The sequence below is a fragment of the Geotrypetes seraphini genome, chromosome 3, assembly GCF_902459505.1.
Source record: "Geotrypetes seraphini chromosome 3, aGeoSer1.1, whole genome shotgun sequence".
In the NCBI taxonomy this organism is placed as follows: Eukaryota; Metazoa; Chordata; class Amphibia; order Gymnophiona; family Dermophiidae; genus Geotrypetes; species Geotrypetes seraphini.
Window position 1 is genome coordinate 123,030,632 of NC_047086.1, and position 26,224 is coordinate 123,056,855.

General features: G+C 42.0%; 2 protein-coding genes and 1 long non-coding RNA gene across 3 annotated transcripts in view; 1 reads left to right on the forward strand and 2 right to left on the reverse strand.

The window, feature by feature from the left end:
- Positions 1–1,269, reverse strand: part of BLK (BLK proto-oncogene, Src family tyrosine kinase) — a 162,411-nt gene extending 161,142 nt beyond the window's left edge. Inside the window, exon 1 of the mRNA XM_033937778.1 lies at positions 1,231–1,269. The gene's annotated coding sequence lies outside the window, so the exon portion shown is untranslated. The remainder of the gene's footprint in view (positions 1–1,230) is intronic.
- FAM167A (family with sequence similarity 167 member A) overlaps positions 1,219–26,224 on the forward strand; it is a 58,727-nt gene continuing 33,721 nt past the window's right edge. The window contains exon 1 of the mRNA XM_033937779.1: positions 1,219–1,723. The gene's annotated coding sequence lies outside the window, so the exon portion shown is untranslated. The remainder of the gene's footprint in view (positions 1,724–26,224) is intronic.
- LOC117357345 lies at positions 9,431–21,665 on the reverse strand. Its single transcript, XR_004538786.1, has 3 exons — positions 21,540–21,665; positions 17,473–17,613; positions 9,431–9,559 (listed from the first exon to the last, which is right to left on the reverse strand). It is a non-coding gene; the product is annotated as an uncharacterized LOC117357345 (long non-coding RNA).

Below are 26,224 nucleotides of genomic sequence, written 5' to 3' on the forward strand. Positions count from 1 at the left end.
CCCAATGAATATGCATGCGATCTATTAGCATACAATGAAAGCAGTGCATGCAAATAGATCTCATGCATATTCATTGGGGAAATCCTTAAAACCTGACTGGATTACAGCCCTCGAGGAGGGACTTTTGACACTCCTGGCCTAGGCCAAACATGGGCAATTCCAGTCCTTGAGGGCCGGAATTCAATCAGGTTTTCCTCAATGAATATGCATGAGATCTATTTGCAAGCACTGCTTTCAATGCATATTCATTGGGGAAATCCTGAAAACCCGATTGGATTCCAGCCCTCTAGGACCAGTGTTATCCATGTCTGGCCTAGGCCAAAAGGGGCCTTAGTGAGAGGTTGTAAACTGAAAAAACACCATGAACATCTTCTCTCGCACCAAGCAGCATCATGGGGTAAAGACCTACAATTGCTTTCACCCACTACTTATGAGGAATTTAGGAAACGTCTGAAAACACACCTGTTCCTAAAGTATCTAGACCAGTGGTTCCCAACCCTGTCCTGGAGGACCAACAGGCCAATCGGGTTTTCAGGCTAGCCTTAATGAATATGCATGAGCAAATTTGCATGCCTCTCACTTCCATTATATGCAAATCTCTCTCATGCATATTCATTAGGGCTAGCCTGAAAACCCGACTGGCCTGGTGGTCCTCCAGGACAGGGTTGGGAATCACTGATCTAGACAACTGATCCTCTCTTCTCTCTCCCCTCTATAGCGATTAACTTGTTCTATTGATCACTCTCTCCTCAAAAATGGATTTCCTGTCCTATTAACCCTCTTTCTTCCTCCCCTCTTAAAGTCAATCAATTTGTACCTTTGCTTAATCTTTGTAAACCGCATAGAACTTCACGTATTGCGGTATATAAGCTGTTGTTATTATTAGACGTTTGTTTTTATTATGTCCCTCAAGATGTATTGTTTTTAAATAATTATGTATGTCGATTGTGAACTGCTTAGTTTTTGTAAGCCATATATACTTTTTTTTTTTTAATAAATAAAATCAGATATCCTGAAACCAGGCAATTGTGTTCTTCCCGCACTTGTCTAGTGGCCTGGGAAACGACCTCAAATCACAGAACAAACCATTCCGACAACCTGAAGCCTCATTTGTGCATACAGTCATTGAGCACCACAAAGCTTCTTTAAACGCTTACGATTGTGAACGAACACTGCCTTCATTGTATCCCCTCGCTGTAAGAAATTCAGCAGCAGTGGCCTGTGATTTACCTGCCATGCCGGGGAGGGGCGTGCCAGAAAACCGGTGTCTTCTTGTTTCTCGAGATACTGCACGGGGGAAGAAGAGTCTTGCTTTAGCAAACAGCCATACTTGGCTTGTCCCCCCCCCCTCCCCTTATCAGTGGTCCCACCTCCCCATCTTCCCTCTGAATATCCAGTTGCACCACAGAAAGCAGAAGCCGGGAGGCTTTAGGACCCAGCGCGGCCACTATTCCAATGCAGGTCTCTTCACGGTTATTGCTTGGTGGGTGGTTAAGAAGAAGCTGTATGAATGAGAGGGAGCGAGCAAGCCGGGGCTGAAAAGCGCTCATTGGAATAGCTCGGTTGTCTCCAGGCAACTGTCCTGACGCAACCAAATGTCCCTTAAAAAAAAAAAAAATTCAGATGCCAAAAAAGGACTTGAGCGCGAGACAAGACAAGCCAGGGAGAGGAGGACTGGAAAGCGGGAGAGCGCGCTGAGCTGACAGAATGCCAAGGCGCGCAGGTAAGTTTTTTCTCCATTGGGTTGTGATGGATCTGGAACTTTCCGTGAAAGCTGCCGTCTGAAATGGGCCCCGTTCACCGCGCTGGACGCGAGTTCACATGCTTTTTAGCTCTCTGAATTATTCTCTTAATTTATATTTTAGCTGTGGCCACAGATAATTGCCCAGGCTGGAATTCAAAGATCGAGATTCTCGTCCGTGTCTTATTATTTCACTATGAAAACGCGGATTGAGGCAAACGCCCGCGTTTTAGGTTGGATCCAGAAGCACATGGCGAGCCGTTCCCAGGGCCGAGGTCGCCCAGTGAATCGGGGCAGAGGGTGGAATCGGGATGTGCGGCGTGCTCGAACTTGATGAAAGCCTGCATGACACCTCCTTTGGCAGCTATCAGTTTAAATCTGAATAGCTCTGCAAATATGACAAAACTCCAGTTCATTCTAAAAGTAATATTTGGAGAAATCTCTTGCATTAAAAATATATTCAACTATATAAATCAATGAAGGAGTGAAATATGTTCAGTTATAGAAATCAATGGAGTGACGCCAATAGAGCTTCTCCATATTCTAGTGTTCTTTCTTTATAATGAAGCCTTATAGTAATAGTAGTAATAATAAGCTTGTCAGATTTTTTTTTTTTTTAAGAAACCTAACATTATATCCCTTCCCCACCCCTTAAATGATTTCTGCATATTATTACAATCTGATATAATCATTAATACAGTAAACTTTTTTTTTTTTTAACAAGAAATTGGCTAGCACCAGTCTATCTATTCTAAAATGGAGCCAGGGAACTTCTAGTGAAATTGAAATCTTTAGCTCAGTAGTCATAAATCCACAGGAGCAAAAGGTGTTTACAAATTGTCCAAATGCCCACTAAAAACTTCATTTGATACTTAGCAACATTAGTCGGAATGCACAAAATTAGGGAGTTTGATGTTGATAAGTACTTTGACATTTTAGGTGGGTTTACTTTAGAGCAAACTTGGTTCAACCAGCTTCAAGCTGAGGTTTCTGTCTTTTTGCATCTAATTCCTTAAAGATAGAGGTTGGGAACGAACATTTCTTTAAAAATGGGTCTTTGTGAAAATCTGTATGCTGCTATATACTATACAAGATGTGCTTTTCAGAAGGAGACTTGTCGTGACTAATGTATGTTAAGAGAGATTTATTTTAGAAGAAGGAATGCCTTAGCTTTGTTCTGTTTCATTACAATCATATCTACATGCAGAGTTCAAAACAATCATGGCCATTTTTCTACTCCATGTACTTACTGAGGGATGTTAGCTTACACAAAGCACTATAGAAAAGAATGGGCAGAGAACATTGGATTGGGTTTTCAGAAGGTTTTGATAGCTGGATATGTAGAAACCAATTTGTCAGATTGATTGGGGGCGCTAAACCCATCAGAAGACAACATGAAGGCTTTCGCTGAATATTGGCAATGTTCAAAGCATGCATGGAGCTGGCACCTATGGCTGGACAGAAAACTTTTGCTGAGGTGCACTAGTTTTATTTATTTATTTATTTTGATTTTTAGCCCATCCTCCCCGAAGCTCATCAGGACATTCACAATATAGACATTATACAAAAGCGGGGACATGACAGGTCTTAGGGAGGAGTGCACGACGGGGAAAGTTGTTGAAATTTCACAGAGACTAAGTTTGAGATTGGTCATTAATTACAGGGAGACAAAGGCAGGTTACAGAAAAGGGGGGAGTAGATGCAAAAGTCAACATGCAGTACGTGAAAGGCTTTTGTGCTGCTGGGGATATTCACTCCCTTCTGCTACCATGCAACCCCCCATGATACCATGTGCCTCTGATGATCCCCTCCCCCTTACCAAGGTTGGCTGGAGAGGTGCCTACTCCCTCTGGCCAGCAGGCCTGCCTCTTCAAAATGGCAGGCCTTTCTCTCCCCGGTGCATCCTGGGGTGCACTGGGGCGGTACCTCAGTTTCTGATTGGCCCAGACACCTAAGGCCCCTCCCATAGGAGGGGCCTTAAACAACTTGGGCCAGTCAGAGCCTTAGACCCCTTACCGGTGCATCTGGGTAGGGACCTAAGGCTCTGATTGGCTCAGATGCCTAAGGACCCTCCCAAAGGAGGGGCCTTAAACAACCTGGGCAAATCAGAGCCTTTGGCCTCTCCCAGAGGGTGGTAGAAAACTAGAACGCTCTTCCGGAGTCTGTCATAGGGGAACACACCCTCCAGGGATTCAAGACTAAGTTAGACAAGTTCCTGCTGAACAAGGACGTACGCTGGTAGGGCTAGTGTCAGTTAGGGAAGCTGGTCTTTGACCAGAGGACCGCTGCGTGAGCGGACTGCTGGGCATGATGGACCACTGGTCTGACCCAGCAGTGGCAATTCTTATGTTTCATTTCTACTCCAGCAATGAAGCAGGCAACACTTGAGCATTTTGGAATTCCTGCTGTGACTCCATTGATCTCTGCTTCCTCAGCCGGAGCTGACACATGGGCATCAGCCAGCAGTGTGGAAGGGGCCTCGTTGAGCCCTGTAGAACTAGCGGTGTGGTTTCAGACTTGTGCTCAGCGGATATTGCCCAGAGAGGAATAGGAGCTAAGCAAAGGAGGGAAGGGTCTGTATTGCCTTTAGTATTTCCCTTGGGAGAAGAATCATCTTTACAAACAGCAACTAAGATCTTAATATTAATGAAATGAGGCTTTCCAGTTGTTTTAGGTTGCCAGTGTAATGGTGAGATATTAAGATAGTGTGTTGTTGTGTTACAGTTTCCCTCGACCCTGAAGAAAGTTTCCTCTTGTGAAACATGCATGTCGGGAGAGGTGAAGAATGGATAGCATCACTATAAGCCAGAGCTAAGTGGTGTTACATTAGTTTTAAAATATTTAAATTAAAATAAGATTAATAATGAAAAAATAAAAACAAAAGAAAAAATTAATAAAAGGTGGACCGACAAAGAGATTTATGGTCAGGGGTATGTACCCTTATGGTGGTCTGAAGGTCCATACATTTGAATAAATGATATATATAGCGAGTCTTATCTGTAAAATACTGAGACAACCAATATAGTGAAACTTTATTTTAGACATTTCAATTCTTTGTCTTAGACTCAAAAGTTTGGGTATTTCCTGATCTTGCAAGATGAAATGAAGGGCTTATTATTAAAACAGGTCTAGCCCCAGATGTCCATATTGTACCCTTGAGATTTAGATGAACTACTGATCAATAGCATAGATATCTGTCTGGAAAACAGGTTTTGAAAATAGTGAAAAAGAAGGGTTTGCAAGAAAAAACGTCCATCTGCCTCTTAATACCACTTTTTGGATATTTTCCTTTTTTGAAACTGAGCCCCTTAATGACTGAAGAAAATGAATTGGAACATAAAAAAGAGGACCAAGGAAAACCGATATTGAAGAATTTTGAAGAATGTTGATATTGAAGAATATAAAGGATGTTCAAGTTTCAAGTTTATTTAACATTTGATTAATCGCCCAATCATGTATTCAAGGCGATGCACAATTCTAAAAACAATTTATGACAGTATACAGGGAAACAAAAAATCATACAGCAAATACATGACTTACAGGACAGACAGGACCAGTACGGGATAAGGAATGGAAGTACAATAATCGAAAGCAGATAAGACATTCAAGGAAAACCACAAGAGGAGGGTATTTTTTTTCTTCTTAATAGAAAAGATAGTTGGATATTTAGCAGGATTTTATAATGTCTAGTAGTCAAAAGCGTCTTTAAAAAGAAAGCATTTCAACTGACTTTTAAATCTAACAATATTTCTTTCCTCTCTCAAATAGATTGGCAGGGAATTCCACAATTGGGGGGCAATGACCGAAAAGATGTATTGTCTTCACATATTAATAGTTTTAAGTGAGGGAACGGTTAGAAGATGTTGGTCATTGGACTGGAGTATTCTAGTAGAGGTGTACGGAATTAAAATCCTATCGATGAAAGCTGGGGACTTATAGAGCTGAGCCTTAAGTGATAATAAATAGATTTTGTAAATTATTTTATGTGATGATACTGGGAACCAATGAGATGTTTTAAGAAGTGGTGAAACATGATTAAATTTTTTTGCTTTCATAATGATTTTAATAGAAGCATTTTGAATTAATTGTAAACACCTAATCTCTTTTTCAGCAATACCCTTAAATAGGGAATTACAGTAATCAATTTTAGAGATGATCAATGAGTGGATTAGTATGTTTAAAGATTTGGGTTATAATCATTTTGAAATTGCACGAATTTGCCGTAATCTAAAAAATGTTGATTTTACTATGCTGCTAATATGGTCATGATAAGACAGTCTCTGATCGAATATGACCCCTAAAATTTTTATAGTAGTAACTGCCTGAAGAGTAACATCTGAATGAGTAATGGGATAGTCAAGTTTTAGTCCTTCTTTCCACGGAAAAAAGCATAACATTTGATTTGGTAATATTAAGAGCAAGTCTATTAGTAACAAGCCATTGATGTATTTGCTCAAGTTTCTTGGTAATTGAAAACGCTTCTGAGGGATGTTGTATATAAGAGTGAGAATTTTATATTAGATTCTAAATTGGGCAGGAAGTCAGTGGTGTTTCTATAATAAAGGAGTCACATGATCATATTTCTTTGCAAATGAAAAAGGACAAATTGCTGTATTTTGAACTGCTTATAGTCTCTTGACCTCAGATGTAGTCGAGCCTGCATAGACAACACTAAGATAGTCTGAACGAAAAGTAATGAAAGCATGAATTTCTGTGATTGTATATCCAAATAAGGATGGAGAACCTAGAACTGATGAAGTTTTGCAAGATAGGCCTTAACTGGAGCTGAAATATTAGATATGAAAGAAAGTTAGTAATCGAAAAATACTCCTAAGTATTCACCAAAAAAGCATCAGCAAATCGATTTGAATCGCAAATCAGACAGCACTAGCGAGAACCATTGCACTTGTGTGTGCTATCAGAAAAGAGTGCACACATTTTTAAAGAAAAGTGTGCACTATCTTCTATAAATGGCTTGCAAATTTATAGAATTGCAAAACTGCACACTATCCTGAGGTGTGCATGCAATTAAGTTGGCTAATGAGCCAGTTTATCAACAGTAATTGGGTGACATCAATTTTATTGGCTTTAATTGGCAACAGTTTGGATTTGCGCATACTTCTTGCCATAAAAATTCTATAAAAGTGCTCAACTGAAAAGGTGGTATAGCAATGGGAGTGGCATGGGAAGTTCAGGGGTGTTACTGAAGACAGGGTATCCGCACGTAACTTACACAATAGGATTTACAGGAGGTGTAAATCCTTGCATCCAAAGTTTGGCACAGAAATTGGCTGCATGAGCTATTCTATAAATGGCACATAACTCGGAGTGCCGTTTATAGCATAGTGCTCTATGTGGATTATTTTGGTGCCATTTTTCGGCATCATCTTTACTGAATGTAGTCCTATGCGCATATCGGGCCAGATTCAGTAAATGACTACTCCAGGCTGAGCACCCTTTACAGATTAGCACTTATTGCTCCACATTAGAAGTCACTGCCCAGGAAAAGGATCCAAAGTGTCTTCGTTGATGATGATACATTGAAAATCTCAGCTCAGTGTGCAAATAGAATGTTAGGAATTATAAGGAAAGGAATGAAAAACAAAGATGAGAATGTTATAATGCTTTTCTATTGTGTCGTGATGTGACTGCATCTTGGATATTGTGTGCAATTCTGGACACCACATCCCAAAATAGATATAGCCGAATTAGAAAAGGTACAGAGAAGGGCAATGAAAATGATAAAAGGAATGGGATGACTAGGGCTCTTCAGCTTGGAGAAGAGATGCTCAAGGGAGATATGATAGAGGTCTATAAAATACTGAGGAGTGGAACGGGTAGATGTGAATTGCTTGTTTACTCTTTCCAAAAATAGTAGGACTAGGGAGCATGCAATGAAGCTACTAAATAGTAAATTTAAAACAGAACAAAGAAAATATTTCTTCACTCAACGTGTTAATTAAACTCTTGAATTTGTTACTAGAGAATGTGGTAAAAGCGATTAGCCTAGCAGGATTTAAAAAAAGGTTTGGATAATTTCCTAAAAGAAAAGTCCATAAGCATTTATTAAAATGGACTTGAAAAATCCACTGCTTATTTCTTGACGAAGTGGCATAAAATATATTTTATCCTTTTGGGATCATGCCAGTTATTTGTGACATGAATTGGCCACAATTGGAAATAGGATACTGGAATTGATGGACCTTTGGTCTGTCCCAATATGGCAATTCATATGATCTTAGTCTATATTGCCAATTCCTGTATCCAGATGTGGGTGTCAGAAGTTACGCCTGCTGAAACCAGGTGTAATTCCTGGCTCTTAATTTGGGCATACATTCTATAACAGTGTACACAAATTTTCAGAATGCCCCGATCTGCCCATTGCCATGCCCTCTTATGGGTTGCGCTGTATTGGATTTGGGTGCCCAGTGTTCTAAAATAATATGCAGCCAGATGCTCTCACAAATTTATTTATTTATTCACTTTTATAGCCCCGTCCTCCCCAGGAGCCCAGAACAGGTTGCAAGGATACATTCACAGTCTTCTAGATCAAATAATAAAATTAAAATAAATTTAAAACACAAAGGTGAAAAATAAAGGAAAAAACCAAAACAATTCATAATCTCGAATAATACAAAAAAAAAAAAAAATCAAACAAGACTAACTGAAGGCAGGGACCAAAGACAGGTCCCGAAGACAGGAGTACAAGTTTGCCAAGGAGAACAACCCCAAACCCTTTTTCGAACATCTTCCTCCACTCTGAACCATCCGAGACAAGGTCTGCTCGAAATCTCAGCATCTGATTCCCTGGCACTGAAGCCAATGGATTGCCACCGAAACAGACTCCGTCCAACGCACAGGACAGGGCCCAGTGTCATGGTCAGAAAGAAGCACAGTGATCCTCTGTCCTCGCCCCAATCTCTCACTGTCACCTTTCTCATTGCACAGGGCTGCCAAACAGGCAGGCAGGGGGTGAAATGACCCAGGAGAGGCTTCAGGCCCAAGTTGACATCGCCATCGCAAAGGACATTGCTCGGAGTTGAGCACTTGATGAGCGGCCAGCAGCAAGGAGGAAGCGGCAGCAATCAGAAGTGCTCAGCCACACCAGGCGTATATGAAAGCACCAAAGCAGGCCACCACACAGCAGGCGAGTAAAATTGTAGAATTCTGCCAACCAAACACAAATGTTTTCTTAAAAGAAATTAATTAATATGAAGAATGAATCGGACAAAATTAAAGAGAATAAAATAACCTAGAATAAAATAAATAAATAAAAGAATGCAAGAATAACAGAAAATAAATCAAATAAAGCAGTAAAAACAGAAAAAGGCAGTAGGCACCAGAACTCGCAGCCTAACCTGGCACCATCTTGAAAAAAAAAATCTTCATTGGTGCCAATTCATGTCAGTAATTGATTGTTAGCACACACTTATTGCTGTTAGCTGCCTCATTAATCAGTTAAGTTGCATGCACATCTCAGGATCATGCCCAGTTTTGGCATGCAAATGTGGGCAACCTTTATAGAATTCTTGGGATTCTGATGGAATCTTCACTTAGTAATAGTACAGGTGCAGGGTGGGAAGAGAAACAGTACATGGTCAGATTAAGGAGACGCTTAGGTTGCTTCTAAATGATGGCTGCCTTGTGATCAACGTAACCCACTCACCAGAGCATCCTGAATGGTTGATAGGGCAGTCCATCACTTTCTAATGCCCTTCGTTTGACCTGAAGTTAAATTTGGGGCCTGCTTGGTGTGCCTCCTCTGTTGAATTCCAAATATTGTTGACAGCAGGTGGGTGATAATGAGACTCAAGAGTGCTGTAATAAAGCCAATAATACTTGGTTTCAAACAGGGGCCAATATTACAACCCAGAATGAAGGAGTTTAATTGTTTCTCAAGGATACAATGGACTTTTAAGTACAGTTTTTAAAACATACATAATTATTTTTATTCAATATGGACTACCAGACTTTTTTAAAACCATAAACATCAGTGAACTGAGTTCATTACAAGAGCAAAGTTTCCAATTTACCAGATCCATGAGGGGCATTAATATTTATTTATTTAAAAAATGTATCAACTGCCTATATCTAGGTGGCATTACAATAAGAACATGCACAGAATATAACAAACAAGACTTTTACAAACATCTTGGGTTACAGATAATAATCGCATCTTAAATAGATTTTCACAGTATAGTTCATCTTAAAACTAGCATTCAATGTTTCAACTTTATTAAAATGCTTCTAAAAATAATGTAGTTTTAATAATTTTTTTTTTAACTTCTGAATATCCAGTAACGCTCTTAGCGGTCCAGTTAATTACCCCCATGATAGAAATGGCAGATGTTCACAGAAAATCAGCATACGCAGTTATACAGAGCCATTCACTTCCACAACACATTTACGGTGGTAGTGAATGGTTCTGTATAGATTTGAGTGTATGCTGATATTCTGTGAGTTTATATCCAAATCTCCTCTAGGTGTGTTCTTCAAATACGTCAAGGGGAAGCAACCGACGAGAGAAGAAGTGGGACCATTGGACGATGGTGACAGAAAGGGAGTAGTAAAAGGAGAGAAAGAGATAGCTGACAGGTTAAATGAGTTCTTCACGTCAGTCTTCACGATGGAAAATATAACCAACATTCCGGAACCCGAGGAGATCGTTATAGGAGACCAAGACGATAAGCTGGTCGATTTAGAAGTAAGCCAAGAGGATGTACTCAAGCAGATTGACAGACTAAAGAGCGACAAATCGCCAGGTCCGGACGGCATTCATCCAAGGGTACTCAAGGAGCTAAAAAACGAAATAGCGGAGCCATTTCGACAGATATGCAACCTATCCTTAAAAACCGGAGAGATCCCGGAGGATTGGAAATTAGCAAATGTCATGCCCATCTTCAAGAAGGGCGCAAGAGGAGACCCGGGAAACTACAGGCCGGTGAGCCTGACCTCAGTCCCGGGAAAGATGATGGAGGCACTAATTAAAGACAGCATCTGTGAGCACATCGAAAAAAATGGGCAGCTAAAACCGAGTCAACACGGCTTCTGTAAGGGTAGGTCATGCCTCACTAACTTATTGTACTTCTTTGAGGGGGTGAGCAGCCAGATGGATAAAGGGGAATCTATAGACATCATTTACCTTGACTTCCAAAAAGCCTTCAACAAGGTGCCACACGAGAGACTGCTTAAAAAGATATGGAACCACGGGGTACAAGGGGAGGTCCACCGATGGATCAAAATCTGGTTGGCAAACAGGAAACAGAGGGTTGGCGTAAAGGGCCACTATCAGACTGGAAAGGGGTCACAGGCGGAGTTCCACAGGGGTCAGTGCTGGGACCGCTCCTGTTCAATATCTACATAAACGACCTAGAGGCGGGAACCAAGTGTGAGGTCATTAAATTTGCAGATGACACCAAACTATACAGCAGGGCTCAAACCAGGGAAGACTGCGAAGATCTTCAAAAGGATCTAACACAGCTGGAAAAGTGGGCCAAAAAATGGCAGATGAGCTTCAACGTGGGGAAATGCAAGGTAATGCACGTGGGGAAAAAGAACGCGATGTTCACATACAAAATGGGGGGAACACCACTAGGGGTCAGCAACCTGGAGAGAGACCTGGGAGTGATGGTAGATGCAACACTGAAGGCATCGGCGCAATGCGCCACGGCCTCAAGGAAAGCAAACAGAATGTTGGGTATCATTAAGAAGGGTATTACAACCAGGACGAAAGAAGTCATCATGCCGCTGTATCGTGCAATGGTGCGGCCGCATCTGGAGTACTGCGTCCAGTACTGGTCACCGTACCTCAAGAAAGACATGGCGGTACTTGAGGGAGTACAAAGAAGAGCAACTAGACTGATAAAGGGAATGGAAAATCTCCCATATACCGAAAGATTGAAGCAGTTGGGACTTTTCTCCCTGGAGAAACGAAGACTTAGAGGAGACATGATAGAAACCTTCAAGATCCTGAAGGGCATAGAAAAAGTAGACAGGGGCAGATTTTTCAAACTAAGGGGCGCCACAAGTACAAGGGGGCACTCGGAGAAATTGAAAGGGGACAAGTTTAGAACAAATGCTAGGAAGTTCTTTTTCACTCAGAGGGTGGTGGATACATGGAACGCGCTTCCAGAGGCTGTTGTAGACAAGAAAACATTAAATGGTTTCAAAGAAGGTTTGGATAGATTCCTAGAAGAAAAAGGGATTGAGGGGTATAGATAGGTATAGACCATTGCTCAGGCAATGGGCCTTATGGGCCACCGCGGGAGCGGACCGCTGAGCAGGATGGACCTAGGGTCTGCCTCAGCGGACGCAACTTCTTATGTTCTTATGTGATGTGTGGGCATTTATATTCCCAATGCAGGTGTCGTGTGTAGTTCCTCACTGGAAATCAGTGTTGCCAACACCATAATGCATGAGGATAGGGCAGTGGTCTCAAACTCCGCCAGGTACTATTTTGAGGCCGTTGGTATGTTTATCATAATTACAAAAGTAAAATAAAACAGTTTCTTGATCATATGTCTCTTTAGCTATGCATTACAATATTACTATTAAGACATAGCCAAAAGGAAAGATTTATAAACTATAAAGAGTTTTTACCTCATTCAAACTTGTCATTTCTTTAATAAGACATTAACTATTTTTTTTTCTGAGGCTCTCCAAGTACCTACAAATCCAAAATGTGGCCCTGGAAAGGGTTTGAGTTTGAGACCACTGGGATTAGGACTATCAGAAATCCAGACTGACCTCAAGGGTCCCTATTGGAGCTGGGCAAGTCATTAGCTATGAGAACGGTATGCATATACAATCAAAGAAAGAACCCTGTGCCATGCTTTCTAACAAATTATCTTTCCATGCTCCACTGCATTCGATATCTTTAATAAACGGGACTACTGTAATTTTTGTGATTATTATTTTTAAAAAATAATAAATTTATCAACACATTTTTCTATAAAAAGCAATGCCATCCTCTCTTGGAAAAGTTTGCTAGTCTTTTATATTGTGTATTTAGGGTAAGACATGAATAGTAGATGATTAGTGACGAGACAGTAGCAGTACTTTCCAGAGTTTGTTTTGAAAGATGCAGCACTGTATCAAAATCTGTTTCCTCGCTGATTGTAGAGAATGGGAGTTTTCAAGAAGATTCTCTCATGCATGCCATCTGTTCCCTCCCACCTTCCGAGTTAACTTCATTCCCCCTCCCCCGCATTCTTTTCCTCACACAGATCTTTCTAAGTTCCGAGGAAACATTAACGGTCTGCACCTGGCACTAGTTTTATTGACATTTCATTGGGTAGTACCAATATAGGACTAGACTTCCAGTCAGCAGAATTTGAGAGGCATTAAAATATGCAAAATTAATATAGGCAGGAAATTAGATCATGAATCCCCTCTCTTAACTGATCTACATTGAACTCCAATAAGAGCATGCATTAAATTTAATTGCTGCTTGCTTGTTCATAGAATTCTTTATAGATTTACTCCTTCATAGATGTATCAACTTACAAATCGACATTTTAACTATAAAGATTTTAGGTCTAGGAAATCGACTTTTTTTGAATTTTCCATCTGCTAAAAATGTAAATCCACACTGAATTAAAAAAAATATTGGTAGTTGTGGTATATAAACACTTGTATTGTATAGAATAATGTGCTGGGGTACTTCCCCCAATACAAAGACAATTATTCCCCAAAGTGGCCTGAGCATCTAATTTAATGGCATGAGGGAAAAAAATAGTCTTGGCACCAAAGATTTCCAGATATTTGACCATTTGTGTGGTTCATTATCTGTAGTATTAGGGCCTAGGTTTTTATCTGCTTCCTTTGTCTAACCAGAGGCATAGCCAGACACCCAATTTTGATCAAGCCTGAGCCCAAAGTGGGCAGGCACAAGAACCCTATCCCCTGCCCAGCATCTTTCCCTCTCCTCAGGTTATTGGGGGACAGGGGTCTTTTAATTCCATCCCCACCCCCCAACTCTCCCTCTCAGGGTTCCTTTTAAGTCTTTTAGCACTTTGCCAGCAACAAGCAAAGACTAATACACACTGCTCATGCCAGCCTCAAGTCTACCCTCTGTTGCAACTTCCTGGTCCTGTAAAAAGGAAGTTACATCAGAGGGAAAATTTGGGGCCAGTATGAGCAGCAGTTATGAGTCACTGCTCGTTGCTGGCGAAGAACTGAAGGATTTAAAAGGTACTGAGAGACTGAGCGAATAGAGTTAAAGACCCTGATCACCTGGGGGAGGGAATGGGAAGAAATACCAGGGTTAAAACCCCCGCTGCTCCTTGTGACCCTGGGCAAGTCACTTAATCCCCCATTGCCCCAGGTACATTAGCTAGATTGTGAGCCCGCTGGAACAGACAGGGAAAAATGCTTGAGTACCTGAATAAATTTATGTAAAACCGTTCTGAGCTCTCCTGGGAGAACGTTATACAAAAATAAATAAATAAAATAAAAGGAATCTTCAGCTGGCGGGGCTTGGGATCCCTGCCAGCCACATCACAGCTGTGCCGCAGCTGGGTGGGCTTGAGTAGTGAGCAAAAGCACAACAGACAAAAAAGCAATGATAGACGATATGGTGCATGACTTACTTCTGCTGGAGCACTGGTCTAGGTCCTGGCAACTCAGTTTCAATGCCAAAAAATGCAAAGTCATGCACCTGGGAAGCCAGAATCCATGCAAGATCTACACCCTAAATGGCGAGATCCTGACAAGAACTGTAGCAGAAAGAGACTTGGGAGTGATTGTCAGGGAAGACATGAAGTCGGCAAACCAAGTGGAGCAAGCTTCATCCAAAGCAAGGCAAATCATAGGTTGCATACGCAGGAGTTTCATCAGCCGTAAACCTGAAGTCATTATGCCACTATATAGATCCATGGTGAGACCGCACCTGGAGTACTGTGTGCAATTCTGGAGGCCGCATTACCGCAAGGATGTGCTGAGACTGGAGTCGGTCCAGAGGATGGCCACCAGGATGGTCTCGGGACTCAGGGAGCTCCCGTACGAGGAGTGGTTGGGGAATTTGCAGCTCTACTCACTCGAGGAGCGTCGAGAGAGGGGAGATATGATCGAGACATTCAAATATCTCACGGGCCGCATCAAGGTGGAAGAAGACATCTTCTTCTTCAAGGGTCCCGCGGCAACAAGGGGGCATTCGTGGAAAATCAGGGGTGGGAAACTGCACAGTGACACTAGGAAGTTCTTCTTCACTGAAAGGGTGGTTGATCGCTGGAATAGTCTTCCACTTCGGGTTATTGAGGCCACCAGTGTGGCGGATTTTAAGGCCAGATGGGATAGACATGTGGGATCTATCCGCAAAGATAGATAGCGAGGATCACTGGAGTGGGCAGACTTGATGGGCCGTGACCCTTATCTGCCGTCTATTTCTATGTTTCTATGAGTTCAAACTGGGTGGGCCTGTACTCACCCAGGCCTACGTCTGAGCCACGATCATTCTGCCTATGCTGGGTGGCAAGTAGTTATACAGCAGTAAGCTCCGTGAACATAGCACTACACTCTGGAGAATAGCTAATATTTCCCTATCACTAAATGTAACATCATGCAGCATAGAGGTTTTTTGTGTATTCAGAGGGTTTTATTGTGATTTATGTAGGCCAATGTGTTGTTATTCATACAGAACTATAAAGGCTACAGCTTTATTCTTGGCACTTGCTTGCGTATCTGTTAAATCTTCCTGATGGCAAGTCAGAATTAATGTTGCAGTTTAACACAATCAACTGAAACAGATTCAACGCAGAGCTGGCACACTCAGCATGAACTGCATTAAAAAGCTCAATTTGTGGGTTTTTCTTTTGAGCTAAATATATTATATACGTATATGTATGCATATGTTTAACCAGTAAACATTCTGGGATATAATAGCAATAATAGGGAGTCTAGGTAGGCAGAACTTAGGTACTTGACCTGTTTTACAAAATAGCCCACTGGAACAGCTGCTATACAATGGCAGGAATAGTTTTATGTACATATTGCTGGTAGAAATTAGCATACTTGCATAGGAACTGACCCCAAACCCACTACATCTGTTTTCCATCCCCCAAATACTTATAGAATACGCTTCTTCCTTGGAATGTGAGGGTACATAGTAGGAGCCTATTCTGTAAAAGAACCTCATTGTCTAGGTTTAGGGTTATTTATATTTTACTATGGAGAAACCTGGGTGCATGATCCTGCCCTGTTCTGCCCCCAGTCCCGCCCCATTCTGCCTCAAGCCCCGCCTCAAAAAACCTTTTTCTCCTTTTCCGGACCTTCGGTCTTTGTCTGGAGGACCTCCAGCATGCACGGATGCATGTAACATCATCCACACATGTTTGCTGAAGGCCCTCCAGATGCGGCCGGAACTCGGGGATTTCCAAGACCCTGACAAATTACCTGGTTTTGGAAAATCTATCTGGTAACCCTATCTAGGTTTATTATAAAGCACTGGTGTAATCCAGTATCGACAACATACCTAACATTTAGGCCACTTGCCAGCCACAGAGTTGACACACAGTAAATGCAAGCACCTAATTGCGACACAGATGCACATAACTTACAGTATTCTGTATGTTACACATGCAACTGGGAGCCCTGCCTATGTGCCATGATCTACCCCTGTATATGCCCCTCCCCTTGCAGATGAGTGCTAAGTAAGGTAGACAGGTTATTTCCAGTATAGTGCTTAGGCAGTATGCTAGCATATAAAATGCCTTAAGTAAAGGATCACTTACAGGTCACTGACCTGGGGGCCGCCACGGGGGCGGACTGCTGGGCACGATGGACCTATGGTCTGACTCGGCAGAGGCGATGCTTATGTTCTTATATATGCATATACTTATTTAAGCCCATTATGTATTTTCATAAATGTTAACACCTAGCTTATAGACTTGCCCCAAAAGGGGTAATTCTATAAAGAGGGTGCAAAAATTTATGCACCAAATTTATGCAGGTGGGTGTATACATGAACTGAGTCTGGGCAGTGTGCAGGCAGGGCTCCCAAGCCTCTTATCTAGGCCCTGAGAAATAATGGTCATGAGACTAATCGGTGGCATATAAGGGATGCTGGGCTGGTGGTCTCTCTATCCCCTGATGAAGGGAGGAGTCTCGTAAAAATGCACAAACAAACCTCAGCACTCCCAGTTATGTCACTTACTGTTTGTGGGACCAGGAAGTGATATCGGAGGGCCAGCACAAGCAGCAGGTAGTAGACCCTGCTTGCTGCCAGTGACAACTACAAGAGGAATGTATTTGAGACCCCAGCATGGGGGGGGGTGGATTTCGGGCACAACCGCTCTTCACTATGCCACTGGACCCTATGATATATAAAAAGTTATTCTTTCAAACTGAGCTCACGACGAGATGTTGTTATAGGTGACCACACTAACACTTTCTATAAACAAAAATAAATTGTGCATAGGTGAAGGTCCTCAGTATTCACAACTCATTTGCAGGAACTTCCTGCTCCGGAGAGTCATTAGTTTTATATTATGCTGAAAAGGGCAAATAAGCGCGAAACATCCTTGGACCTTTAAAAGTGTGTTTCTTAAACCAAAAATAACATGAAGAATCAACACTTGTAAAAATCTCATAAAATGTGCTCTTTCTTATATAAATTATATGCTTAAATGAGAGTCCAGTCTCCTAGTAATATTCCCGTGTAAGTTATCACTATAATCCACACAGTGAAAAAAATAATTATCTTGAAGACATTAGGAATAACAAAGTTCACTGACCATGACGTGTTGAATAGTCACTCTGTTCTACAGAGCTCCGTTTCAGAGGACACGGCCTCTTTCTTTGGGAGCAATCGCACTGTTCCAACCAGGAAGAACGATCATGAAGAGAGGATCTCAGATTGAAAATGGTGCTGGGCCCTATGAAACATGATAAAACTAGATGGATGCTAAGGAAGAGTGGTCCACTACCGTTTTGAGCTTTCAGGCACTGCCCTATTGAGCCAATGGTCAGGCCACCCCTGGCTCCCACTTATGTGCATAAATTTATAGATAGGGTTACCAGATGTCTTTTTAGAGGACTGCCCAGGTGTCCAGATGGATATTCAAAACCCAGCAGTTTGTCTGGGTTTTGTAAGGCCCAGAGCTCAGGGCTACATCTGGAGATCCTCCGAGCATGTGTATGTAGAGCTGTAATCTGCCTAGAAACTGACTGATTAGTGCGGAATAGAAATCCTTAAAATAAATAAATAGACACATATTTGACCTGCTTGTTGCAGGTTTCCAAGTCTCGCAGCAAGACCTGGAAACCTGTAGCAAGCATGATGCCAGCTGTGGAAACCTTGAGAGAACACATATTTGACATGCCACATTAGTATTCTATAAAAGAAAGTAGGTGTCTGTTCACAGGGATAAGAAGCTTAATTTTGCTTCCATAGCATCCCACAAATCAATCCAGACATTTGTGGGTTGTGCCCATCTACCATCAGGTGGAAATAGAGAAAAAGCCAAAGCTCCACCATATAGATCCCTGTGTAGCAGCCTCACTTCCACAATAGCTTAGTAAGGAGAGGCAGGCACCATCTTCGTGGAGAGTACCGATGTTGGTGCCTCTCCTCCTCTCCACCCCTATACCTCTTTAAATGTTCACCAGCTCGAACAGCATCTTCCATTTGCTGCTTGCGCTGGCCTTGTCTCTCTTCTGATGTCACTTTTCTGGTCTCGGGACCAGGATGTGACATCAGAAGGGAGCTGAGGCTGGCGTGAGTAGCAGGTGGAAAATGCTGCTCACTTGGACCAGGACATGACATCAGAAGGGAGCTGAAGCTGGCATGAGTAGCAGGTGGAAATTGCTTGCTCCAGTGAAATTTCAAGAGGTATGTGGGGGAGGGGTGCGGGGAGGCACTCAAGCAGCAGGGAAGAGCATGGCACAGTGGAGTGATGCCAGGTGCCACCGCCCTGGGTGCCAACCTCCCTCATTACTTCACTGCTTCCAGTATTCCTTCTATCTAGCAGGTGGATGGACGTAACCTGTGCAGCTCTGGATTGATAGCGGACTGGCCTGTCCCTCAGGTTTAGTTGAGTCCCTGGGATTATTTGAAGGCCAACTTGGCCTAGGGTGCAAACCTGGTGATGCCAGGTCCCTCCTCTTCCCCTCTCAGTCCATTTTTTAGCCAGTTGGGGATTCCAGTCCCATTGTTTGTCCTGCCTCTGAAAATTCAAAATAAAAAGGAAGCAGTCATCTAAGCCGACAATATTAAAGATGGCTAAGAAAAGCTGTTTTGGCTGTATTTATTCCTGGGGGGTGTGCTCCGCCCTTGTCAATCAAAGCACACTCTACTAGGGTGCAGTTGACGTCCTGGGCAGAATCCCAGGTGGTTTCAGTTGATAAGATTTGTCGATCAGCGACCAGGTCCTCGCTACATACGTTTTCAAAACATTACCAGTTCGATGTGGCGGCTTGAGAGGATTCGTCCTTTGGCACCTCAGTGTTGGTTGCGGGGGTTGTCAAGACCCTCCCAACTTGAGGACTGATTAGCTACATCCCACATGTGTCTGGATTGATATGTGGGATGGTATGGAAGGAAAAATTAGTCCTTACCTGATAATTTTCTTTCCATTAGTCCCAACAGATCAATCCAGAGGCCCACCCTACAGCGAATTCTGGGAAGGCATCAAATCTTACTGGCATTGGGGACCCAGTCAAGACTATTTACAGAGATGTTCCTTAGGTTCTGGCTCCTTGACTGTGAAAGGGATTGGGACTTGTATACTGCATTTTTGTAGGGTTTGTTTGTTTGGGTTTTTTTAGAATAACATTCATAGCAGTGTACATACAGGTACTTCAAGCACTTTCCCTCTCTGTCCCCTATCTAATGTAAGGGAATTCCTCTGGGCTGTAAGCAATCCCTTTTGTCTTTACTGGTTGAGCATGGCTGCCCCCACAGAATCGGCAAGAGATGCTCCCAATGTGGGAGCCAAAGAGCAACTTCGGTGGCTGTGAATTATGCAGCTGCAGTGTCAGGATAGGCCACACAGAGCGCTTTGGCAGCTCTGAGGTGGCTGAGGTATTCAACCAACTTCAAACCACTCAACCAACTTCAAACTCATGTTGAATCTAATGCACAGAGACAGTAGTTCCTGCCTTAGGGCTCCTTATACAAAGCTGGGCTCGACAGCTTCCAGGGCTGAGTGCACAGCAGCCTCTATTTTTCAGGAGCTGGTGCATTACCTTCCCACTGAAACTGTAGCATATGCCATTTCCACGGAGTCAGCAGTATTATTGGAGGTGGCTCAAGGTAAAAAAAAAACAAGAAAAATTTGGAAGCAGCAATGTCGAACCAATCAGATTTGGTTTGCACCCATTATGGGTCCAGACTGGTAAAAGCTGGCTGCAGTTTGGTTATCCTGTTCTCTACAGGTATTTTGTTACTGTTCCTTTTCAAAGGCAGAAGTTATTCTCTTTGTTCATTTGTTTTCCTACTTTGCTATGTAGAATACTGGAAGTGAAGCTGTTGCACAGGGGTCTATATGGCAGAGCTCTGATATTTTCTCTATCTCCACCTGCTGGTAGATGAGCATAACCCACAAGTGTCTCGATTGATCTGATTCTAGGAGTAACCTTCGACAATAAATTGTCTTTTCATGATCACATAAGCCAAGTGGTAAGATCAACTTTTTATAGACTTCGCCAGATTCGATCGGTATCAAAATTTTTATGTGCAAAATCATTGAATATCTTAATTCATTCCCTTGTAGTCTCTAAAATTGATTACTGTAATGCATTATTTATAGGTTTGCCACAGAAAGAGCTTAAGCGATTACAAATAGTTCAGAACGCCGCTATTAAAATAATTTATAAAGCCAAAAAATTCGATCATGTTTCACCCCTACTTAAGAAAGCACACTGGCTTCCAGTAGTACATCGAATATTATTTAAACAATGTTTACTCATCTTTAAAGCTTTAGAACATAAAACTCCAGCCTTTATATTTAGACTTTTGATACCTTATACTACCTCTAGATCTCTTAGATCTCAAGACCAACACCTATTAGCAATTCCTTCACTAAAAGTTATTAACACAAGGCGTAACACAATCTTTTCTATAACAGCCCCTCAATCTTGGAACAACCTTCCACTGTACCTAAGACAAGAAAAAAACCTGGCAAAATTTAAGTCTGAACTTAAAAGTTTTCTATTTATAGATGCCTTTAATGATTAAATTCTTCGCATTCTTAATTTAATTACTAGGTCAATTGTCTTCGTCTCCCTTCCTAATGTTTTTCCCTTGAATTAACTATTTTAATACTGAATGTAACCATTAAATAATTTTCCTTTTGTCTCATTATAGTTTGTAGCAATTCCCTATAAATGTACTGTAATTTGTATATATAAGATTATTATTTTTTAATTTTTTAATTTAATAATTGTAAGTATGTTACTAAAAATTTTATTTACTTGTACATCGCCTTGAACTTTGAATAGGCGATAAATCAAAATACTTAATAAACTTGAAACTTAAACTTTGAAACTTGATCTGTTGGGACTAATGGAAAGAAAATGATCAGGTAAGGAATAATGTCTCCCTCTTGCTACACTGTAAGGTGTATTTTTTTATTATGTGCTTGTGGGTTTTTTTTGGACTAATAAACTGAGGCCAAGCTTACTGAGCAATGCTTTTCAATATTTCATGTGTAGGGTCAGCTTCTGAAAATATTTCAGATGTGACAGTGTCCTCTTGGAGCAACATTAGAATACTTAAGGACTGAGGGAACAACTTACATTCAAAAACCTAGCTTGCATACCACTTTCCTACTCCCCCCTCCCCCTTCCTTTTTTTTTTTACCTTTTTTTTCTTTCTTGTATCTCTCTTCTCTCTCAAGTTCTCCATCTTTGCCAGCAGATGACAGTGTTTCCATCTATAGGCCCAGCCGGATTCCATAAGGCTATTTTAGAGTACCAGTAACAAAAGAGATCTCTTTCTACTGGTATCTTGAAATTGGCACTGCCAGGCCTTAGCAGAGCTGTAAAAAGAAATATGGCCCTGAAGACAACAGCAAAGACATGGTGTGGTTGCCAGGACACAGCAGACACATGCATCTCATTGTTTCTATGGAAACTGTAAATGTGAACCATCCAGGCAAAAAGGGATGGGAATCGCTACATTCTTCTGCCTGCAATGAATACCACTGGGTTACTTGGGCATGTCACCTCTTTTGTCAATACTCCCCAGTTCAATTAAGTTTCTTTTAATTTTTGCTTTCTTTTATTTATTTATTATATTTTGCAAACTTTAAATGATTTTAAACATATGCCAAGATGCACAAAAATTCACCTGCTGCCCTTGAACTGGTTTTCATTTCTGGATTTTGCTTACACCTTTTCAGTAGTACTTCAAAGTGGATTATATGCAGATACATGGTATTTTCCGGTCCCTGGAAAGCTTACGGCCTAATTTTGTACTCGAGGCAATGGAAAGTGAAGTGACTTGCCCAAATTCACAAGGAACAGCTGTAGGATTTCAGCTCTGCTTTCCATGGTTCTTAACCTACTGCTATAACCAGTGGGCTGCCCTTCCATTCTGTCATGTTCATTATAATATAGAGCATAGGAGCCATTTTAAACCCTATGTGAAAAGTCCCCAAAAGCACCCATTTGATGCCTGTTTTACAAAAGGCAACATAAGTGCCTTTAATAAAATGGGCTCATACAGTGACTAGAAGGATGTATAAGATGAAGGAGTGAGGCAAACTGGAAACAACCACAGCAACTGTATGCCTCACTGGTTCGGATTCAATTGCAGGATGGCAAAAAGGCGTTCAAAGCTGTAATTGCATACAAAATTTATAAATGTCCAGCTTTGATTCATCTAGAGCAGTGGTGTCAAAGTCTCTCCTCGAGGGCCACAATCCAGTTGGGTTTTCAGGATTTTCCCAATGAATATGCATGAGATCTATTAGCATACAATGAAAGCAGTGCATGCAAATAGATCTCATGCATATTCATTGGGCAAATCCTGAAAACCCGACTGGATTGCGGCCCTCAAGGAGGGAGTTTGACACCCCTGATCTAGAGTAACTCTATCCCTAAATGAGAAAGGACGCTAGGAAAGAGCTCCTTTTATGAACCCTTGAAAAAGCCCTTTTTGGGCGAAACGGGTCCTGTCGGGGCATGCTAGAGACACTGCATTAAAAGGATAAGTAAAAAAAAATATGCTGTTTAGTCATTATTTTTGAAAAATGATAGAAAGTAATACAGCAGTAAGCAAATAAGCTACATTTTGGAAGGAGGCAATTCCAAAGCTCATACAATGACCCCCAAATAGTGCACAAATAACCTTCATAAAAATGTACCGGTACTCCAGTTCTGAAGAAGATGGGAATGTGTACATGTACTCTGTGGGGCATAATTCTCTATAGATTGCATTAAGCATGAATTCTATATTGGCAGTTATGTAGAGGTCCTCAGCTAGTTGCCTAACTTTAGTTACAAGCACTAATGCCTGCTGAAAGATTGGTCTAAATGTTGGAGCCTAAGTGTTGTTAAGTGTGTAATTGCTATATTCCGTAGCTCATGCATGTAAGTACAAAGAATGACATCTAAAGGCACTTTTTTTTCAAATGGCCTTTTAAATTGAGTAATTGAATCTGGGACTGCAGTTTGAATTAATTTGTATTTATATAATTTTATGCTATCAGATATATATATGTATTTTGGGGGAGTAATAATTAATTTTATATGTAATGTTAATTTTCTTTTTCTTTTCTTTTTTCCTTTCCTATTTGGAATGGAGTTCTGTTCACAAATTTGATTGCGTTATGATGTAAACCGCTTTGATCCTTTTGGGCTGTATAGGCAGTATATAAAGATTTTAATAAACATAAATGACCTGCCCAGGTCTATGTCCCCCTTACATTTTGAGTGCACAGTTTGTAGAATACCAACTAAAGGAAGTTATGTGCATAACTGCAAATTAGTTCAGTTAACACCAGCTATTGCAAATTATTGGCTGCCAATGTGCAGCTAATCAGCCAAAGAAGTTATGCGTGTATCTGGCTGCTGCATTGAATCTTCAGGTAACTGGTGGCAATGGCAACGAGAACAGCCTGCTGCTTTCAGCCTGACCCAGAAGCCACTTCTCTGCAGTGACTTCCTGTTCCCGCATAGGCGGGACTGCAGAAAAGCAACTTCTGGTGCAGGCCACAGCAGCAAACTCACCTCGTTGCTGCTGCCGCCCGAAGTTTAATGCAGCGGCCAGGGAGGAGGTAAGTGGGGGAGTTGGGAGGTAGAGAGAGAAGATGTCCAGATCACACTGGTGGGGGGTGGAAAGAGAGAAAGACATACACAGACAGAAACACCTGCGGAGGGGCAGTGAGCCAGGGGTCGTGCAAGGGGTTTGGTTTCCCAGGGTGCTTCAGGGTCATTGGCAGAGGCTGACCAGGATCCGTTGGACCTTGTCTCAGAAGGCGAGGGATCAGCCTTTATGCCCTTGCTGTCACAGAGTGAGTCTTACCTGCTGGGAGATATAGGGTTGCAAACAGGAGCAAGTACACAGGAAGCAATGATGGCCCTCAACCAAGGGGGAGGATTCAACAGTACGCCTGCTGTTCATGCCTTTGATGCTATTAGATTTCATTATTGACTTCTTGTGGGAGTTACAGTTAGACTTCCAGCAGGCCCCTTCCACTCAGTGCTCTATCCTGAGTGGCATGAGAGTGCATCCCACACCTTTTCCCTGTTATCCTGATACAAGTGTTCTCCTGAAGTGCTCCTGAGGGCTCTCTAAAGGTAGCCAAAACAATGACTAGGTTGTATCCTATGGCACAGGAGTGTCAGCAGATGTTCGCACAGCCTAAGATAGATCCCATGATTTCTCAGGTAACTAAGCACATGTCCCTGCCTAGTGAGGGAGGCATAGTATTAAAGGATTCACAGAGTTGATGTCTTAAAAAGGTAGTTTGAAACTTTGGCCAAGGCTGCCAGAAGAATTGGGCTCAGGCAGATACTCTATATACTTCAGAAAGGCTCAGAGGACTGGAGACCCATTCTGGATTTCATGTCAATGAAACATAGAAACATGCATGGAAACCGTGCAGTCATCACAGTGGTGGTTCTGGGGTTAGCCTAACTTCACATCACAGCAGTAGCTCTGATGGAAGCCTACCTGCACATTCCCATATTTCCAGAACACAGGAGATTCATGAGATTCCATGTGCTAGAGAGACATTATCAATTCTTGGCGCTTCCCTTTGGGTTGGCAAATTCACCCTGCACGTTCACCAAGGTGATGGTGGTGGTAGCAGTGCATCTCTGCAGGGCAAGATTGCAATTACATTTATATCTGGATGACTGGCTGATCAGAGCTCCATTGTTATCAGAAAAGGAACAATCAGTGGCTCAAGTGGTCCAGGTCTTGCAGAGCCTGGGCTACATAGTGAATTTTCGAAAGAGCCAACTAGTTCCATTCTAATCCCTCGAATACCTAGGAGCACTATTCAACATGGCAGAAGGCTGGGTCTATCTTCAAGAAGCATGCAGACAGAAACTTTGCAATCAGATAACAGACATGATGGCCAAGCCAGCTCTGTCTGCGTGGCACTAACTCCAAGTACTAGGTTCCATGGAAGCCACTATAGATGTGGTTCCATGGGTGAAGGCTCGCATAAGTCCTCTCCAGAACGCACTAAACAATAGGCAAAAGCTAAAAGTCAGTAAGGACAGATGGGGTAAGGAGACTAGAACTAGTTAAACTGGACACAAATTGGTGGACAGGGGCTCGAAAAGTTTACAATATTAAAGGAGTAGAAAAACAAACAAAAATGACAAAAGGTGAAGGGATGATAAAAGAAAGAAGAAAAAAACCTATACTTGTGTCAAATGCCCCATTTTAAAATAGTAGGCTTTTAATAGTGACTTAAATGTCTTGAGAGATTTTTCAGATCTTAAATATAGTGGTAAAGAGTTCCAAAGTATCGGATCCATAACTGAAGATCCGAGCCTGGAAGTGAAGGCCTGGATACCCTAGTTTAGCCGTGGTCAAAGAATAAGGTCTTATGTGTTTTCTCCATGGCAAATGATAAAACGAATACTTCACAGAATAGCAAACCACCCAGAAAGAGTGGTCCTCATTGCATTGGATTGGCCACGCAGCCACGGTACACAGACTTAGAGCATCTTTAGAGGGACAAGAGTCTCAGACTGCAGGTACAGCCCGATCTTCTATCTCAAGGCCTAGTGGTCATAGAAGATCCAGATCACTTTGGTCTTGTGGCATGGCTTTTGAGCTCACAGCGTTAGAGTGCAAAGGATACTCGGAGGTAGTCACTGCTACTCTCCTCAGAGCCACACTAAGGTATAGGTATTGCACAAAAGAAAAGGTGGCGCTGTTTAGTGCTCCAATCGTGATGGCGCTAGCTTTTCTCCAAGCAGGTCTCAATAAAGGCCTTGAAGTGGCATCACTCAGGGTCCAAGTGGCAGGCCTCTCATGCTTCAGAGCCCATGGATGTAAAGCTCCCCTAGCTTCTCATCCAA